Source organism: Heterocephalus glaber, unplaced genomic scaffold (genome assembly GCF_053883595.1).
Source record: "Heterocephalus glaber isolate CG9 unplaced genomic scaffold, H.glaber_assembly_v1.0 deba00000676, whole genome shotgun sequence".
In the NCBI taxonomy this organism is placed as follows: domain Eukaryota; kingdom Metazoa; phylum Chordata; class Mammalia; order Rodentia; family Bathyergidae; genus Heterocephalus; species Heterocephalus glaber.
Window position 1 is genome coordinate 9458726 of NW_028258156.1, and position 21538 is coordinate 9480263.

At 37.8% G+C, this 21538-nt stretch overlaps 1 pseudogene; it reads right to left on the minus strand.

Moving 5' to 3' along the window:
- Positions 1-1745: 1745 nt before the first annotated feature.
- LOC110348061 (MAP7 domain-containing protein 2 pseudogene) lies at positions 1746-20717 on the minus strand (annotated as a pseudogene).
- Positions 20718-21538: the final 821 nt, after the last annotated feature.

Sequence of the window (21538 nt, forward strand, 5' to 3'; positions counted from 1 at the left end):
AGTATAATTTATCAATTGCTTCAGAAATTTTACGTAAACATTTTCTAATCTTAAGTGCCTTACCTGGTTCCCTTGTTTTCATTTTTCTCTTGTATTATACTTAGTACCAAGTACCGAGCCCTTTTTTTTTCATTCCAAACATTTTTCTGATTATTACCCTGCATGAGTGTGTACAAATGCAAAGCAGTTTAAGATGATGCAGGCGAAATGTTTGATGCACACATTTCACTTCATACACCTAACTTATTGCCATCCTGCTGCTTGATGAAAGAAATCAATTTGTTACAGCTTTTTACTTCAATGGTTCTATTCTTTTCCTTTTTCTCTCTAGATTAATTACCTATAATAATATTTTGCCTTTCTAGTTGTCTACAGACATATTAACTCCCCTATCAGAACTTGTTTTGCGTTGTTTTTTTATTTTCTTAGCAGTACTGGGGACTGAATCCAGCACCTTTCCACTGAGCTACATCCCTAGCCGTCTTTTTAATTTTTAATTCTGAGATAGGCTCTTACTGAGTTGCCCAGGCTGGGTTTGAACTTTCCATCCTCCTGCCTCAGCCTACTAGAGTGCTGGGATTATAGATACACATCATCACACCCAGCTTATTTTACATTTACAGAAGTAATCACTGGTAAGAATTTTTGCCTTACCAAAATTTTTAAAATTCAACATTTGGCAGCTAATAGTAATAAAACTGTTTTAGGCAAAAATCATCAATAAATGCTTCAACCTCAGGGCTGATGATATGTTTTATATCTAGAAGTCACCCTAAACCCTCCTGGGCTCATAGGTGGGCGCTTCGGAAGGTGATTGGATTATGGGGCATTGTTCCTAACATGCTCTTATGAGGTGGGGCCTGGTCAGAAGGGGTGGGCACCATGGCTATGCCCTGGAAAGTTACATTTCCCTTAGGGTTCCTCCCCTTGCTCTCTGCTTCCTGTCTGCCTTGAGATGAGCAGCTACTCCTCTGCTACTGTGCCATGCTGCCCTACTGTGGAGCCAGCCAACTATGGACTGAAAAGTGAACCAAAATGAACCTCTCCTCTTTTAAGCAATGGGCATTAGATGTTGTCTCTCAGCTATGAGGAAAGTAACTCAGTTGGGAACAGGACCTAACACTGCGTGTTAATCACCAAAGGGGATGACGTCTCTAGACAATCACAGACACCTCCTCGGTCAGTGGTAAAGTCAGTATCCCTGATCACAGGATCATGGATGACTTGATGTGACACACTACAAAGGGTAGCTCTGTATGAAGACAGGACTTTTGACAAAAGACTTAAATCTAATTATGAGGAAATGATCAAACACAAACTAAGGGGTATTACACAAACCTGGCCTGTTCTTTTCAAAATGTCACGGAAAATGGAACTATTGATGAGCTGGCACAGATTAAAGCTGACTAAAGAGACACAACAACTAAGCACAATACGTCATTCTGGATCGTTAGCCAGGTAGGGAAAATGGTTTTTTGTTTGTTTGTTTGTCTGTCTGATTTATGTCTTTGTTTTCCTCTGGAGGCTAATATTGGGACAACTGGGAATTTTTGAATATGAACCATATATTAAGTAATTTGTCTTGATTTAATGTTAAATTTCTTTTTTTTTTTTGGCTCAAGTATTTTTATTTTTCTCTATATTCTGTCAACTGGCAATCACATTTCTATGGTTTTAATTATTAACTCTAGGCACGAAACAGTTGCAAGGACGATCTTATTCCAAGAGGTATCCACTGTGTTCCAGCCCCAGGGTGTCTGGTACTTTCCTTTCTCACCTCCCACGCGGCACTATGCAAAGTTTCACATTCTCTCCTGTTCTTCCTTCTCCAGTCGTTCTTGCTCCTCCTGTTCCTTCTGCAGCCGAGCCTGTCTTCTCTTTTCAGCCAGGATCTTTGTAGCCTCTCCTGCATCAGTGGTGCCTGCTGTGGGCTTCCCCAAAGCTGCACTGCTCTCGGCCTTCCCTCCTGTGGCAGCATGCTTCTCGGTGGCATGCTTGTCCATCACGTGCTTCTCGGTAGCATGTTTGTCTGCCGTATGCTTCTCTGGGATTTCTTCTCCGTGTGGGCCAGCAGCCTGCGGACCTGAGTGCTTTCCCTTTCCTTATTACTCTTCTCTTTCTCTGATTTCTTCTTGAGTGTTTCTTGGCTGGGAATGGGGGGAAAGCGGTACTTCACAGGAGATCCTTGGTATGGTGGCTTCACAGTCTTTGGAGACTGTGGATATGCTTTTGAAGTTGTTTTGGATATCACAGGAGAAGATGACCTCTTAGGAATGCCTCCAGGAAGCTCGAAACTTCTCAGTGGGGACCCAAGGCCCCCAGTAGGAACAGAAGTTGTCACTTGTTGCCTCCTCTTCACTTTCTCTGTCAGAGAGGCCTCTGCTCCTGCAGGGGCTCCTTTCCCAGCATCTCTAAGCTGTAACTATACACAAGACAGTAAAGTACATATATGCTATAAATATTTACAGATTGTGATGGTTAATCTTGGTTGTCAACTTTTTTTTTTGTTCGTACCAGGGATCGAACTCAGAACTTTGCCCTTGCAAGGCAGGCGCAGTTCCACTGAGCTAAATCCCCAGCCCTTGATTGTCAACTTTACTGAACTAAGAGATCCCTAGAAAATTGGTATTTATGTGTGTGCATGTGCGTGTCTGTCTGTCTGTCCCCGGTCCCCTGACCCCCTCCTTCATCTCCAATAGTCTTCCTTCTACTTTCTTGTCAATCTTAATTTTTCTCCTACACTCCCTATATGAGAAAAAACATACAATATTTGACTTTCTGAACATGACAGTCTCTAGTTCCATCTGTATTCCTGCAAGTGAAATGATTTTGATCTTCTTTGTGCCTGAATAATATTTCATTATATATATGTACCACATTTTAAAAATTGATTCCATCTGTTTAAGAGCACCTAGGCTGTTTCTTAGCTATTGTGAATTGCACTGCAATAAACATAGATATGCAAGTATCTGTCATTCTTAGGGAATATACTGAGGAGTGGTACAGCTGGATCAAATGGTAAGTGATACCAGACTTTGAGGATGATACAATGATTGGATAAAATTTGCTGAGGTTGGGGCCAGAGATTTAGCTCAGTGGTGCCACCACCTGCTCTGCAAGCACAAGGTCCCCGAGTTAGAGCCACAGTGAAAAAAAAAAAATTGTGGAGGTTGGAAGGCAGGAAGTAAGGAAGTATATTTTTCATTTAGGAAGGATATAAATCATTGTGCCAGAGGCCTTATGTGGTAGAATGTGACAGTGATAAACCCTAATTATTCACATCTGCCTATATCTACACCTTAAGTCTTTTCTCATTCTCTGAACTTGGCCATGGGACTTGTTTCAGCTAATGAGACAAATGCAAAATAATACTAGTGGAGCCCTGAACATTGCTCATACATGGAGACATCTGTTTAGTCATCTTAGAGGCATCATACAAAGAAGCACAAGCTAACATGGGGGATGATAACAGGTACATGCTCCAATCACTTCTGTTGCCACAAACAATAACCAGCCACCCCCAAAAGCAGAGCTAAATGTCTAACAGCTGATCACAGATTCATGAGTAAATCTAGTCAAGTTGAGCATACTTAAATTGCCAACAAACAAATAGCATGCTAAATAAGTAAGTAGTGGTTGTAGTAAGTTCTACACTTGTGATGCACAGTTGCGTAACAAAGAATACTGTTCTAGTTCAGTTAGCAAACCACAGCCCACAAACCAAATCCACCCTACCCTCTTGTCTTTGCACAGCCCTATAAGCTAAGAAGATTTTTTTTTTATCTGAAGATGGTTGAGGGAAAAAAATCAAATATAATATTTTGTGACATGTGAAACCTATATAAAATTCAAATCTCAGTGCCCATAAATAAAATTTATTTGAACACAGTCTTATCCATTTGTTTATGTATTATCTATTGCTGCTTTTGCACATCAACAGCTAAGTTAGATTGTTGTGATGAAAGTATTTTGCCTGTGAAGCCTGAAATGCTTACTATCTGGCCCTTCACAGAAAGAGCTTGATGATCTCTATTTTAGTTCTGGCTCATAGTTGTTTACTTGTGGCCAAAAATAGCACAACCAAAGTTTGGCATGAAGAAGGAAAGTTGGTGTGTCCTGCCTTGGCAGCCCATAAATAAGCATTAGGCTACCATCCACACCCAGCTGAGAGCACCCATACATGACCTCCGGGAAACTATCAGAAGAAGGGTGAGCTACTAATGAGCCTCTCCAGCAGTGAGTGAAAAAAGTGTACAGTAACCCAAGAGTCCTGTTGAGTTGGATTTGTCAGTAGTTTTTCCCTCCTCTTCACCATATTGCAGCTGAAGCAACAGAAGTGTCAGCAGAACTCTGGTTTAGCAATTAAATATTTATCTACTACAGGGGAGAAATCTCACTTCACATCAAAACAAGTGACCTACCAAGAATTCTAATCTCCCTACAAATACTCTGCAAGCATAGACACATGAAAAGGAAGACAGCCAACAACAAAAAAATGACTAATGTAACTTTTATGGGCTTACTTTCATTATTTCCATGGTAATGTCTTCCCTTACTTGTTTTCCCATGTGCTCTCTTTTTATCCTTAATGCTTCCTTTTGATTGCCCAAGAAAACAAAGCTGGTCATTGAAACTCATTAAACTTGAGTTTGACCAGCAATGAAGAAGAGAACCAGGATGTTTACTACTGGGTGCTCTTTGTCTCATTATACTCATCTGATCTTTGACAATCCACTGTTTTAGATATGGAAATCTAAAGCAAGAAAGGACAGGTAGACATAAAATGAGGGGGAAAAGGCAAAGAGGAGAAGGAGAAAAAAATAGGAAGATCATAATCCTATTCTGACCTTTTTACACATGGTCAGATATAAAATTTCAACTACCAGAAAGATGACAGAAATGGCATTTTCTATGCTCCCAGGTTTAGGAACCAATTCGATTGTACTAGTACAAATAGAATTGCTGGAAATGAACACCAAAGTCACCAGAGACTTTGAAGTGCACTGGCCACTTAGGTACCTGCACTGTCTTTTAGTCTGGAAAAAGAGCAACAAGCTTCTGAGTGAAGTTGCTAAACATTTGCCTCATTCTAAACTGAAACTTGTGGGAGTATGACAGAAGTGATCCACCTGCCACCTGCAATGAGGAGACATCAGAAGAGCAAATTTAGTAACATGTTAAAAATCAGTCTGCTTTTTATTTTCATTTTGTACAGAAAATTCTGAGTGAAATCCATGATTAAATATTCCTTCCTACCACAGCAAACCACCAAACCAACTACATCTTACCTCTTAGTACCAACGGTTTGTCAAAACTCTAAAAGATTTCTGTTTGCTTCATTCCCAATGACACACTAGAGCCAGCCTCACACATACACCCAGAACCCCAAACAAACACACATAAACACTCCAAAAGCACTGACCAACAACTGAATATTCCTTCCAGTTTTGTGGAAAGCCAAAGAGAGGAGTTACATAACAGAGGACACACCAAAGCTTTACAGAACTTTGCTTCCTTTCTCTTTTCTCTTTCTTTGAAATCCTTCATGTGCTTTCCTCTTCCCACCACCTGAATTTTCTTCCTTGTTCTCTAACTCTGGTCTCCCTCACTTATTGCCTCTGTCCCTTTCCTTGAAATAGCTTCATCAATTTGTACCTTTAACCAGTAGCCCCTTCCACAAATCAAAGTGACAAAAATGTTGCTGGGATTTCCGGCCTCTTTGGAGAACCTAAAAAGGAAGAGGGGGTGGCGGTGGGGTAGTCAGTAATAATGATTTAACACAGCCAGTCAATAAAATAATAGAGTGGGCAACTACATCTTGAAAAATGTGAGGGGTGAACTATAGCACCTATTTAAATACATTACAGAAAATCATAGAAGTACTAAAGTGTGAATGGAAAGTATGTTCTAAGGCTATTTCTTTTTATTTGCATTACACCTTCTACTATGAAGATAACATATTTCACCTGTGTTGGTTTAGCATGTCTGGTTTCTGGTTTTATAGCATCTATCTATAATATCTGGGGGGAGAAATTCCTGATAAATTAAAAGAAAGAAGGCTAGCATTTCAATACTAGAGAACCACCTAAAGTGATTTCCACAGAGTGTGTTTCTCTATGGTGTTCCTCTTTATAAAAGTTGCTTATAGTGAAATTCTCCAATAGTGAAGTGGAATAAAAGGCGTAAATTGCTTCAGCACAATTCAGCAGGATTTCATTCCACTTACTGAAGTATACTTTTACCTACAAGCATGTGCTGCTAATGATGCACTTACCACACACCATATGGGTGAAAAGTGCTTATGCTGAAATGCTCCCTCTTGGCTCTCCCAGAGAGCAAGAATGGGAAACCAAAGTAGATTCCCTCCCTGAAGGCTAAAATGACCAGGAAACCCTGCTGGATGAAGTTTAGCTTCTCTTTGATTATGCTTTTCACAGCAGCAGAGGAAAAAAATTTGGCAGGTTTTCATTATTCCGCACTCTGTTTTTGAGAGAGGTGAGCCTCATTTCTGGACCAGAAAAGATGACATACTCAGAAGTGTGCTATTCTCTGCAGTAAGGAGGATGTTCACAATGCACCATATACACATAGCTGTGCTATTTTAGAATAGACTGTAACAGTATCGGGTACAAATGGTCTTCCAGAAGATAAATTTAAGGCAAGACCTTACTCTCTTACCCACAAAAGCCCTGATAAATAGCCACTTCATCAGTGGGCAATCAGAAATGACATTATTTCTCATACAATGGAAGATACTATAGAAGGTCCTGGGTATTCTAAAATGTTGGTCTCTAATAAACTTTTCGAATAGCACACTCTATCACTGAAAAATGTTCAAGCATGAACTGAAAAGAGTTATAAATATGTTCACTTTTAAATTCCTGTATATAGGGCCAGGGATTTAGCTCAGTGGTTTCACCGCCTGCTGCACAAGCACAAGGACCCGAGTTCAATCCCCGGTACAAAAAAAAAAAAATTCCTGTATATAAAGGTACTAGCATCTTAGATACCTCTAAATGCAAACATAGGAAAATTTACAGAATAAGATAATGGGGCACACAATATTTTAATTGGTTTTTAGGCAATAATATTTTTTAAATATGCAATTTTATTTAAAATATAATATTAATGAAATTAATAATATAACAGTATGTTTTGATAGCCTCACAAATTTTTGGTTTAGCACTTTGTGACAGGATATGAAGATCTTCTTCTAAGTTGTTTCTTTTGATATATTTTCAAATTACACGATTTCTCATCAGCATATCCAAATCTCATGTGGATGAAGAGGATCATTTTATAGCACTTACCAAATCATGAAGCTGGTTCCTTCATCTCATCCAAACCTATAAATATTTTTGGTGAAGTTCAGCCAACAAATTTCCATTTTTTCCTGTAAGGCCTAACAGTTCTTAAAAAAATCAATCACAGGGGCTAGGGATTTACCTCAGTGGTTCTGCTGCCTGCCTTGCAAGTGCAAGGTCCCAAGTTTGAGCCCCGGTACCAAAGAAAAAAAAAATCAATCACAAATGTGTTTAAATTCATGGAAACTCTCAGTTTGAAAGATTTGAAAACAGATTATTAAGTTCTTTTTGCTAATGCTTTGTATGGCAAAATAAACAATTTCTTGAGTAACATCGATGTTTTTGCAAAATGTTGTAACAATGGAAATATTTTCCATTATTTGGTTTGAAATGCTCCTTTATAAAAAACAGAAACTTTTTCACTTATTGTGAAAACTGTCTCTATTTTATGGGTTCAGAGTAAGTGAGTATGTGCATGTGTTCTACAAGATAACTTTTAATTCACAAGTACTTACCTCAGAAAGGTCCTACATAGAACCCTGTATTTTGTAAGGGAAAAAAAGCACCATTTGTCTTTAAATTTGACAACTTCTCCAAGTATTTTGTCTCAAAATGGCCTCTGAGCTTCAGTAGGGCATAACAGATTTTCATGATCACCCCTTATCTTATTCATAAACATTGGGAAGATTCTATTAAGATACTACACAATATTCCATAGATTCACTTATGAAGATCATATGTAATTTATAATATTCTGAAAGAAAAGAATGTCAACCCTATCTATGTGAGAAAGTCCTTTCTCTCTCTCTTTTTTTTTTTTTTTTTGGTACCGGGGATCAAACTCGGGTCCTTGCGCTTGTGTAGCAGGCGTCAAAACCACGGAGCTAAATCCCTGGCCCAAGTCCTCTCTTTTTCGTTGTTGTTTGGTTTGGTTTTTGAGACGAGGTCTAGCTATGTAGCCCTAGCTTGCCTCAAACTTGGAATACTCCTGCCTCTGTCTCCTGAGTGCAGAGATTATAGACATGTACCCTCAGGCTAAATGTCCTCTCTATTCTATGGATAATATGCCCTGTGAGTAACTTGAACACCTAATATACAGAATATTAATAATAGTTTTCATAATTATTTGAAACAAGGAAATATATGAAGATGGAAGATTCATTTATCAATATCACAGGTCTCCTTAGCTCTAGACTTCTCTGATATGCATCCTAACTCACATTTTGATATACAGTGCCTATACTGTATATTAAAACCTATTTTTGTTTATTCTTGACATTTAAAAAAGCTACCAAATATTAAGAGTAATAGCAGAATTTTCAGAAGAAACCAAGCTAAATAAACTTTGCATGAAGTATCATATTGGGGAATTCTTTTTTTCTTGCACCCCTCCCCACCTTATACCAGGGGTTGAAGTTGGGATCTTATGCTTGCCAGGCAGGCAGATTGCTGCTGAGCTACATCCCTAGCTGTTCTTTTTCTTTTCTTTTCTTTTCCCCTAATTTAAAAGAGAAAATGGTAGGGAAATGTCCTGAAATTACACAAAGGGCAAAAAACATAGACATAATAAAATATGTACAGGGTTTTTTTTTTTTTTCAATTATATAGTTGTTCCACTAAGGATCAATTCTCCTCATCACAAAATCTATAACAATATAGAAATTTACCTACTTCTTAATATAACTGTTGCTAATATAATTCTGTGCTTACCAGAACTATCTTACCAATACTAAATTCCTTTTTTTCTTTTTTTTTTTGGTACTGGGAACCAAACTCCGGACCTTGCACTTGCGAGGCAGGCAGCAGAACCACTGAGCTAAATCCCCGGCCTTAAATTCCTATTTTTAAAGCATAGCAATAGCCAAAAAGAGCACTCAAACTGTGGTGATCAGAAAACACTTTTTCGTTTGTTTGTTTTTTGGTTTGGGTGCCGGGGATCGAACTCGGGTCCTTGTGCCTGAGCAGCAGGCTGCAAAACCACTGAGGTAAATCCCCGGCCCAGAAAACACTTATATTTAAATTTAAGTTCTACCAATTACTCTAAGGCTGGAGGTAAGGTGATTTACCTCCATGTAAATCTGCTTTTTTATTAATGACAGGAAATAGTTTAGAACTCAATACTTAACATCTGACTAATTCTTATGTTTTAAGACTTAATAACTTATTACAAAGAAATCTTCTTTCACTGTGACTTATGTACAAATATTCCAAACATAGTTTTATTAACTAATACCTTTAGGAATTGAATGCAATTATTGTTGAATTTTGACTTCCTTGGAGGACAGCTCTCTCTGTTAGTGTTCCTATTAGAAAGGGTCACAGTGGTTTAAAAATATATTACTGGGGAGCAGAGCATTGGAACTAGCATAAAGTAACATTAAAGTCCAGTAACAGATTTGAAAATTGTAGTCGAGGTAGAAGTTTCAGTGCATCTCAGCTGGAGTAAGCAGCTTCAGCAGAAGAATCATTTGGCTACGTGTGAATTTTACACATCTGTCAACTAAATCAGAGCTCCAAATGAAAAACCTGGCACTCAGAAACATTATGGGGATTTGTGAGTCCCCCTGGAGAATTTTGGGTCCATAAACCAGTGAATAGATTACTATGACACATAAATAGAGTATTTTCATCCGTGACAGATATAATCTTGCTCTGGTACTCTTTGTATCATGTGGCAGGCAACTATACTCCCTGTCCTCAGGCCAGCTGTAGAAAATGTTTAAAGATGAGTGACAATATTAAATATAGAAAAAATCTACAGGATAAAGAACTGAACCACATTTGAGAAGATCTAAATGTAATCTCTGTCAGTACCACTCAATGTGATCTTCAAGTTCATCCACTAATCTAGTCTTAATGTACATCTTTAAAATACAAATCACTTTAACAGCCAAGATTGATTCAATCTTCCAACAAACTATGACGTAGGATTTACTGGTAAGGAAACTGAGACTCCCTGGGTGTGGGCCTTACCTAAAGTCACACAGATGATCAAGGTGTCCCCAAATTCAAATCCAAGTATTCTTTCCACTATGCCATAAAATAGCTTTAATCTTTGGAATGAGAACATAGTAATTTTTTAATAAGTTTTGCTTTCATTTACTCATTCAAAAAATATTTCTTTATAACTTGGATAGGTCAAAATATGACTATAAAAAGAGGAACTTAACTTGTCTCTAAAATTCCAGGAAGAAATGGCAAGAAAGAAACGTGATGTTCTTTGAAAAGCATATTAGTGCCAGTCTTTGTAGAAGCCCTCCTGGGGTGGTAGTGCGGGGAAAACACACACCCTAGGCTTTGGGAACATCTTTTAGGGGGGAAGAGTTTGAGGTCTTCGTAAAAATTGCTAAGGAATATTTTGCATGATGACAATGACATGTGAAAACTATCACATATTTTCTTATCCATGTTTTGATATAGATATACTGGAAAATATTATGTTAGTCATTGGAGAAGTTCTGTATATAATTTTAAAGCTTCGTGAAATCAGATTAGTGTGTCCCCTTTTATTTGAATTAATGAGATGCTCAATGCTGTCCAGCTTCTACCTTGTCCAAACCTTGGGCAATGATCCGACTTGAAAGCCATGCTGCCTGCACCTATGATGAAAGAGAAAAGTGCATCATTCTAGTTAGACCACATTCACACCAGCTTCAGTCCTCTCAACCTCCATCCTGCCCAGTCCATGGGTCTACCATGCTTTGGTTCTCTTTGCAGTGTTTGTAGTAACTGTGATTTCTGATCATCATATGGAAACGTCAGAGCAGGCAACCATAACAGCCACGGCCTAAGAGAAGGTCAGAGGACAACAGAGAGAGTTATCATCTCAGCATCTAGAAAAGATCTCACTGCACAGCAGTGTTCAGTAAATGGTGACATCCTTGGAGGCTCCCTGCAAGTGTGCCAGTGCTTCTTGAAGATGCATGACGTCTCTATAAGTTTGAGCATTCAGAAAGAGCAGATTGCTAGCATTATAAAATATTTTTACATTTATAGAATGGTACATCTTTCTATAGAATATATTCTTTCCTGGAAATATTTCCATGAAGAGACAGTATAAAGAAAACCCACTCCTTAAAAAAAAAGGTTATGTTTTTAAGTTAAAAACTGAAAATAAAGTGTTCCCATTAGACTACTGAGATCTTGATTTCAGTCCTTTGCCAGTTTAACAATCACTCTGTTTAACAATGTCATACAGGCAACAGCAAGGTGCGTGTGGTATTATTCTCAACTTTCCTCTGTCCCCATGCTAAAGACCAAAGCAACACATTTCCCAATAATAATCCTAGCTTGGGACCAATTTTATTTTTTAAATAATTATAAAATCACAAAAAGTTCCAAAAATAATACAGAGAAAGCCAATGTACCTTTCACCCATTTTCATCCTAAAAGAAAAGCTTACATTACTACCACAATATCAAAACCAGAAAATTAACATAGGTACAATGTACAATCTTAATCACATTTCACCAGTTTTGACACACACTTTTGCATGTGTGTGTGTGTTTCTATAGAGGTATGTACCTAACCACTATAATTAATACAGATTGGCCATACCACTGCCCCAGCGCCAAAGAGGAGAGCTGCCCCCAGCACAGAGGAGATGAGCCACACAGGGGCCAGCAGCACACATCTCTCCCCTGACACTGAACTGAGAAGACATGTAAACAAGTCTCAAAACCAGACTTCCAGATCACCTAAAGCAATCCCAAAGGGAAATGAGATGGAATAATCTGATACTCAACCACCTGGACTCCCTGAACTGGCAACAAAAAAGGATCTGGAATTAAAAGAATTTAAAAGAATTAAAAGAATCATACCACAGCGATATATGTGCACCCATGTTTGTAGTGGCACAGTTCGTAATAGTGAAAGCTTGGAAACAGCCCATGTGCCCATTAACTAGAAACTGGATAAACAAGATGTGTTTTTTATTATAAAATGGAATACTACTCAGCCATAAAGAAAAACTAGAGACGTTTATAGCTAAATGGATGCATATTGAGGCCATCCTCTTAAGAGAAATAAATAGGACATATATGTGTAAATACTGAATAGTTTCTCTAATGTGAGAAACTGGAAGTGTAATTAAGGATACACATGGATGAAATTGCCTAATAACATATTTCTTAGAAGGTGTTTCCATCGTGTGTCATATGTATCAAAATTTAAATAGGGAGAAGTTTGGCTTATGTGGAATCTGCTAGCTAACTGGAATTTTTTTCCAGACCTCTATTTGTTCAGTGTTGGTTTTGGGGATCTTTCTGAAACAAATCACATCCTCTGGTGTCTTGTTGGTGCTTGAGATGTTCTTTTAAGTTATATGGAAAAATGTTTAAGTGCTTTTCAGTTTTATTTTGGTTGAGTTCTACTGTATTTGAATATTATTGTAGTTTTTTTCCCTTGCATTGTTCTTCTTTGAATGGTTTTAATTTTTGTAAGTGTGTGTGTTTGATAACAAAGTTATTAAATTAAAAAAAGAGGATCTAGAAAAAAATGAAATCACAAATAATTTCTCAGATAACAGCAGAGATTGTGCCCATAGTGCAATACATGATTAATAAATCTAGAGAGGACACAGATAAAAAAATAGAGGAGTTGAGGAACATGATGAAATCCCAACACAGGAAACAAATGGAATCCATAAAACAGATTTCCAGGAGATTAAAAACTCTACTGAAAGTTTACACAGCAGAATGAACCAATGTGAGGGCAGAATTTCAGATATAGAAGATAAGACTGCAATTAGTGATCAGGAAAAGAAAAATTTTTTTAAAATAGTAAGGTAGGGCTGGGAATTTGGCTCAGTGGTTCCAGCACTTGCTTTGCAAGCGCAAGGTTGGGAGTTCAATCTCTGATACCAAAATAAATAAATAAATAAATAAATAAATAAATATATAAATAAAAATAAAATAGTAAGGGAACATGAGAAATCAATCCTGCGGCTGCTAGACAGTGCAAAGAAGAATAACGTAAGACTGACCGGAGTCAATGAAGATACAGGAGAGAGTGCAGGTGACATAAAAAATCTGTTCACAGAAGTGATGGCAGAAAACTTCCCAAGCAGGGGAAAAGAACTTGACATACAGATAAATGAGGCATATAGGACTCCAACTAACCTTGATCAAAAAAAAATCTACACATAGGCATATAATAGTTGAGATTCCAGAAACCCAAGAGAAGAACAAAATTCTACAAGAAGTTAGAGAAAAGAAAGAAATCACATACAAAGGAAAGCCTATCAGAATCACAGCAGACTTCTCAATGCAAACCCTCAAGGCAAGAAGAGCTTAGAGTGATGTATTTCAAGCCCTAAAGGAAAACAGCCTCCAACCCAGATTGATGTACCCTGCAAATTTATCTTTCAAAATTGATGGAGAGGGCCAGGGATTTAGCTCAGTGGTTCCTCCACCTGCCTTGCAAGCCCAAGGACCCAAGTTAGATCCCCAGTGCCAAAAAAAAAGAAAAAAAAAATTAATGGAGAAATAAGATACTTTCATGACAAAGAGCAGCTTAGGAACTTCATGAACACCAAACTAGCACTCCAAAAATTTTTTTGACAATATCCTAGGAAAAAACAATGAGGATCACAACCTCAGGAAGCCCAGCAGAATGAATCCATCAGGCATAACAAGAAATTAAACACAAAGGGGGAGAATCCAACAAAAATTCATGACAATGATGTCAATACATATCAGCTATAACCATCAATGTTAATTGTCTCAATTCACTAATCAAAAGAAATAGACTGGCAGAATGGGTCAAGAAGCAAGATCCAACAATATGCTGCATACAAGAAACACACTTAATTCAAAGAGAAACTCATAGACTGAAAGTTAAAGGGTGGAAAACAATACTCCATGTGACAAAAACCCGAAAAAAGCAGGAGTAGCTATCCTCTTTGCGATCAAGCGGATTTCAACTGAAAATCTGAAACACTTCTGGTCCCAAGAATTTCAGATAAGTTATAGTTAACTTGTATGTACAAATCTATTGTGAACATGTGTTTTCATTTCTCTTAAGTAAAAACTTAAGAACAGAACTGTTGGTTCTTAACAGTAATACAAGAACTTTCTATATTCTTTTCCAAAATGGTTTTGTCATTTTACATTCACATTAGCAGGAATAGAAAGTTCTAACTGGTTCATAACTAAGCTGACATTTGTTCTTTTAAAACTTTTAACTTAATCTCCCTAATGAGAGTATAATACGCTCTTACTATTGTACTAATTAGTATTTTTCTGATTCTAGTGTTGCACACCTTTCCTTGTGCTGTGTGGGCTATTTCTCATCTTCTTGTGTCTACTTTTTAATTGGGTTGTCTATTTTTTTTTTTTTTGGTACCAGGTGTCAAACTCGGGTCCTTGTGCTTGCAAGGCAGGCAGCGGAAACACTGAGCTAAATCCCCAGCCCTATTGGGTTGTCTATTAACAAGCTGTAAGAGTTCTTTATATATTCTGGTCATAGGTTATATGTATCATACATATGTTCTGTTTAAGGACTGCTTTTCATTTTCTTTTTCTTCCCCCCCCCATTATGTTTATTGGTACATTTTAGGTATAAAATACAGTTACATTCATCATTAGAATCTTGGACCATTACATGAGTCTCTTGGTTCTTACTTTTTTCCCCCTTCCCTTGCCCTCCCTTCACTCCCTCTACCCTTCCCTATTTGCAAAGGCCTTATTTCCATTTTTTTCCTTTTCTCATATTTTTTCCTTTCCCCTTTTTCCCTTCCCCTACCCCTCCTAATTCCCCTGCTCTTTTAGACCTTTTCTTCCTGTTACAGACTATCAGTTATACATTTTTTAAATTACAATATTAAGATCTAGGAGACATTACCACAGATTTTACAGAATTTAAAAGGATATAGAAAGCATATTACAAAAATCTTTTTTGAAATAAATTTGACAACTTCCAAGAAGTAACTTGGAAGACAAATTAATGAAACTAACTCTGGAGGAAATATAAAATTTGAATAGCACCTATTAAAGAAAGTATATTCCTAGCTTGAAAACCTACCTCTATGACAATAGCAGGCTCATAAACATTTTAACTGATAAATTATATCAAACAATTAAAGCAGAAAAAAAAAGGAAGACTTCTCCCCTCATTTTAGGAAATCAACATTGTGCTAATCCTAAAACTGGATAAAGATAATAGAAGAAAAAAGTATGAACATAGATAGAAATTTGTTTAACAAAATAAACTATTAGAAGTCAGATCTGGCAGTAGGTAGAAAGTGGTTTTGTTATAGGGATGGCAGTGTTGGTTCAGCATTGGAAGGCCCACCCCCAAAAGTCATCATTTTAACAGAGGAAAGGAAAAAGCCATATGATCCTGTCACTAGTTGGAGAAAAAGTATTGGACTAAATTCTACAGCTGTTTGTGGTAAAAGCTATCAGGAGATTAGAAGTAGAACAGAACCTTCTCAACAGATTAAAGACATGTACTCCATACTTCCAGTGAGAATGCCTTATATGAATGGATACTTTTCATTTTCTTAACCATGTCTTTTAAAGTTCTAAATTTTGATGGAATCTCATTTTTCAATTTTTTCTTTTATACATCATGTTTTTTGTATCCTAGGAAATTCTTGCCTACCCTAATTTCATGAACATTTTCCCTTATAATTTCTTCTTAAAGTTTTATACTTTTAGTCTTTCATAATTAGGTTCATAGATCCTTTCAAGTTATTTTTATGTATGGAAATAAAAGGTTGAGGTTAATTTTTTACATACGGATACTAAGTGTTCTAGTACCATTTGTTGAAAACACTCTTTTCCTCTGCTCTTGAGTTGTTTATGTTTTATAAAATGTTAATGTTAAATAGTCTTTCAAAAAATCAGTGGACCATATATGTGTGGTTCTATTTCTAGATTCTCTGTTTTATTCCAATGATCTGTATGTCTTTCCTTACACCAACACTGCCTTGATTACTCTAGCTTTAGAAGAAGTCTTAAAATTAGGTACTAAACATCTTCCAACACATTTTTTTCTTTTTCTTTTTACTTTTCTAGGTCCTTTGTACTCCTACATAACTTTTAAATTACAATATCCAATTCTTCATTTATAGCAAGCATACACAGACCTGAATTTTTATATATACCTTGTGTTTTCTAATCCTGCTAAATTCAAATACAAGTTCTAGGGGCTCCTAGAGATTTCTTAGTATTTTCTCTGTAGATGATCATTTCATCTACATATAAAGATTTTACTTCTATCTTGCCAATCCTATGCTATTTGTTTCTTTATATTGCCAGACTATTTTGTTTTGGGCCTATGTTTCAAAGTTTAATGGACAGATGAAGAGTAGGCATATCTGCCCTTGTTCCCCACCTTAGGGAGAAAGCATTGTATCTTTTCCATTCATATAAGGCATTTTTGCTGGAAGTATGGAGTACATGTCTTTGATCTGTTGAGAAGGTTCTGTTTTACTTCTAGACTCCTGATACCTTTACCATGAACAGCTGTAGAATTTAGTCCAATACTTTTTCTCCAACTAGTGACAGGATCATATGGCTTTTTCCTTTCTTCTGTTAAAATGATGACATATGGGGGTGGATCTTCCAATGCTGAACCAGCTCTGCCATTCCTATAATAAAACCACTTTCTACATACTGCCAGATCTGACTTCTAATTGTTTTGTTAAACAAATTTCTATCCATGTTCATACTTTTTCTTCTATTATCTGTATCCAATTTTAGTTTTGGAACAATGTTGATTTCCTAAAATGAGGGGAGAAGTTTTCCTTCTTTTTTCTGTTTTAAATGTTTGATATAATTCATCAGTTAAAATGTGTATAAACCTGTTGTGGTCGTATAGGTAGGTTCTGAAGCTAAGAATATACTTTCTTTAATAGGTGCTATTTAAATTTTATATTTCTACCAGAGTCAATTTCATTAATTTGTCTTCCAAGGTACTTCATAGAAGTTGTCAAATTTGTTTCAAAAAAGATTTTTTGTAATATGTTTTCTATATCCTTTTAAATTCTGTAAAATCTGTGGTAATGTCCTTTAAATCTTGATATTGTAATTTAAAATGTATAATTAATATTGTGTAATAGGAAGAAAAGGTATGAAGAAGTAGGGGAAGTGGGAGGGGTAGGGGAAAGGAAAGAAGGGAAAAGAAAAAATATGAGAAAAGGAAAAAATGGAAACAAAATCTTTGTAAATAGGGAAGGGTGGAGGGGGTGAAGGGAGGGCAGGGGAATGGGGGAAAAAAAACAAGAACCAAGATACATCATGTAAAGGTCTCAATGATGAATATAACTGTATTGTATACCTAAAATGTATCAATAAACAATGGAAAAAATACAGATCTGTACCATTTTAGGGTTACATTCATTCTCCCTCCCTCCCAACTCTGTCCCCTGACAACCATATCTTTCTCCATCTTTATAATCTATCATTTGGAGAACATAATATAAATAGAATCATCAGCATGTAACCTTTCAAGCATAATTTGCCTTGAGATTCATTAAACTTGTTACATGTGGATCAGTGCTTGTTTCCCGTTTGTTGTTGGGTAGTATTCTGCATACAGATGCAACAAAGTTTATTATTTACTCACACGTGGAAGAACATCTGGGTTGTTTCTAATTTTTGCCATTACAAATAAAATTTTGCTTTAAACCTGCTCTTGCCAAATTATTCCTAGAGTGGCTGTACCATTTTGCAGTTCTACCTGCAAAATAAGAGTGATACAGTTTCTTTGCATCCTTACTGGTATTTGGTATTATCACATTTTTTTTCTTTTTAGTAGTTATGATTCTAACTGGATTGTTTGTTTCTTTTACTATTGAAATTTGAGACTCTTTTATCAAAGATACAGTTTGCAAATGTTTTCTTTTAGCTATAGCTTGCCTTTTTATCTTAATAGAATTTTTAAATTTTTCTGGTACCGGGAATTCAACTCAGAACCTTGCACTTGCCAGGCAGGCTCAGCACCACTTAGCTACATCCCCAGCCCAAAATTAATCTTTTTTTCTAAACTTAAATTTTCTTCTAACTATTTTATAAGTGCATCCTGTCTTCTCAGACAATAGCTGTAGCAAGAGCTGGGGGCTGCCTGGCAATCTGACAGGTAGGAAGCCAGGAGAAGATATAAATTCACTTTCTCATCTCCTACCAAGGAAGCTTGTTTACATAGATCACAAAGGACATAGTATCAAAAAAGAAGAAGAAACTGGATTTGAGCTGGGCATGGTGGCATGTATTTGTAATCGCAGTAAGCTAGAGGGCCAAAGGGAAGGATTGCAAGTTCAAGTTCAGACTGGGCAACTTAGCAATTTAGTAAGACCCTATCTCAAAATTTAAAAATTTTAAAAGAGCTGGGATGTAGCTCAGTGAGAAGGCCCTCAGATCCATCTCCAGTCACCATAACCTCCTGCCAAAAAAAAAAAGTTGAATTTTAGGGAAAGTATTAGAATTCCTACATTTAGACTGTATGTTAGCTTTCTCATTGCTGGGACAAAATGCCTGACACATACAATTTAAAGGAGAAAATGACTTATAGTTTCAGAGACTTTAGTCCATGGCTCCAAGGCAGGAGCATCTTTCAGAAGGGCATGGCAAAGCCAAGATACTCATCTCATGGCCAGAAGCAGAGCATAGGAGGAGGTCAGTGAGAGACAGACCCTTCAAAGACTCACTGCCAGTGACCTACCTCTTCCCACAGGGCTCATTCTACTGTGAGGATCATTTATATCTCCAGGAGCTTCAAACTGACAATTACAATTATTGGATACAAATGGTTAAGGTACAAAAATAAAAATAAACAAAAAGAGAGCAAAATGCAAAATGAGACATTCCACTATCAATTTATTAGATGTTTCTTATCAGATTAATGCTGCAGGTATTTACAGCATTTAAAACAAATTATGGATAGTATGAAAAATACTTACATTGATATTGAAGCCATAACTCCAAGCCCTGCTGATGCTACACGCTACCCACTATACTACACTTCCCTCCAAATGTAAGCATTCCATTCAGGGAGGTGTAATGGCATTGCCTTCCCAAGACTGCTGGCATTTTCTGGACTATCAAGTAGTAATTAATGTGGGTAGGAAAGTACAGGAAGTGAGAAGGAGAGGCAGCCAGTGGTTGGCAGATGGTTGTCATTTAGGCATTTTGTCCATGTGGAGCACGATCCTTGTCAGGGCAGGCTTTCCATTCCCATGCTGGAGAGATGAGACTGTCAGAAAACAAGCAGCAGCGTCCTCCTGAAAACGACCACCAATGGAGAAGTGCAAGACTCCGACCTCGGACCACTAAAGAGTCTCAATGTCATTCAGTGACACAGGATTTCAGGTCGCAGCTCTCAGAACAGTCTAAAAGACTCTCTCTTGATCACACAGGAGCCTGAAGAAACCAGGGCTAGGCTGATGACCCCATTAAAGGGTGCATCTGAGGCTGTTACCATATTTGGAAGATAGGTGGCCTGAGTGAGCATGTAGGGCCCTGAGAAAAGCAAAGATGGGTGTTAGCACAGAGTTAAAAAGAATTACTTTGGATGACAATCTTTTTTATTCATTCATTCATTCTTTAATTCATTCATTCAATATTTATCAGGTTCCTACTAAATGGCAGGCACTGTACTGGGTGCTGAGGATATAGCTCTCATGGAACTTATGTTCTGGTGGGGAATACTGTCAAAGAAAATGAAAGACAATGGAGGGCCAGGGATTTAGCTCAGTGGTGCCACCACCTGCCTCACAAGTGCAAGGTCCCAAGTTCGATTCCCAGTACCAAAAAAAAATGAAAGACAATGGAGATAAATTCTAAATAGTCATATGTGCTGTAAATAAAATAAAACAGAGTGATCTGATAATAACCAGTGGTCAGAGACAAAAAGGAATGCTACTGTAGTTGCAAAAAGACCTCTCTGAAAAGATGACATTAGAATTGAGACTAAATGATATGTGAAGCAAGTCATGGACAGGAAAATCTAGGAGAAAGGCAAACAGCTGGTACCAAGGACCTGGGACATTGGGGCAATAAAGTTCCTGGCCCATTTAGGGACCAGAAAGGTGGTGAGTCTGGAATAAAGTGGCTCAGGAGGAAGTCATGTAGGATGAAATGGGAAGGAAGGAAGCTAGCAACAGATTCTTTCAACGAAGGGCTTGAAGTGCTCCTAGTTCAATCTCAGCCTTAGAAGCTGACCAAGTGCATTATTATTGCTGATAAAAGTGCTCTGTTGCTTCTGTCAATTACTTCAGCCAAACTGATGATTTGTAGTCAAGAGCCTATCTGAGCTAAGAGCATCATGCCTTATTACCTTCGAGCAAATCAGCATAAAGGAATAGAGCAGGGCATTAAAGATGAGCCAGCGTAGTTCCTAGATGACTGCTGTACAAGATTTGCCAGCCCTGGTGTGGATCGTGGTCCTCTCTCTCACCTGCAGGAACATGTCCGACAGAATGACTGGAACTGGGCTGCAATCCCAGCTACTCGGGAGTCTGAAGCAGGAAGGCTACAAGTTTGAGGCCAGCCTGAGCAACTTAATGAGACTCTATCTCAAAATTTAAAAACAGCTGAAGATGCAGCTTAGAGCGAAGGCCTTGGGTTCAAACCTGGTTTGGGGCGGCAGCATATTTGGGGGTTGGGGATGCTGCCTCAAGGCTTGCCTCCATGCTAACCATCACTATACAGAACACAATAGGATCACACTCTGAATGCTGCTCTCAAGAAATTTTACTTTGGGCTGGGGCTCAGTCAAGCTTGGCCAAGGAAGCCCATGGGTTCCATCATCCAGCAACTCCCCCCCCCCCCGCATTAACTTAAGGCCTCGATTTTGCTGGGAACTCCTCTCTCTGATTGAGAGGTATGAAACTCAGCTGCGGTGCCAGACAGATGTGATGGCATCGAACTGCCAGGTTAATGCCCTCAAAGCATGCATTTCAGGGTGCTGCCCGGGGAGGTGGAGAGATTGATGTGCTTCTTTTAGAGGTGGGGTTCTTTGAGCAGACTTCCAGAGGACTGGAAAGAGGCAGAAGGAGGCAGGAAATGTCTTCCTTGGCCACTTTCACTGCCTGATGTCCCAGGGCTTTCACATCCACAGGGCAGTTTCTCCAACACTTTTTCTTCTATTGGCTAATAGTCGGGGAGACAGACATGTCTTCTGGTGTTAGGGTTAGAAAGATGTTCCCCTGGGTCTTCTTTATTGTAGGTTACTAGTGAAATTCTCCTCCTCCCTACCCCAAAGCACTGTTTTTGAAGGACTGTGTTTAA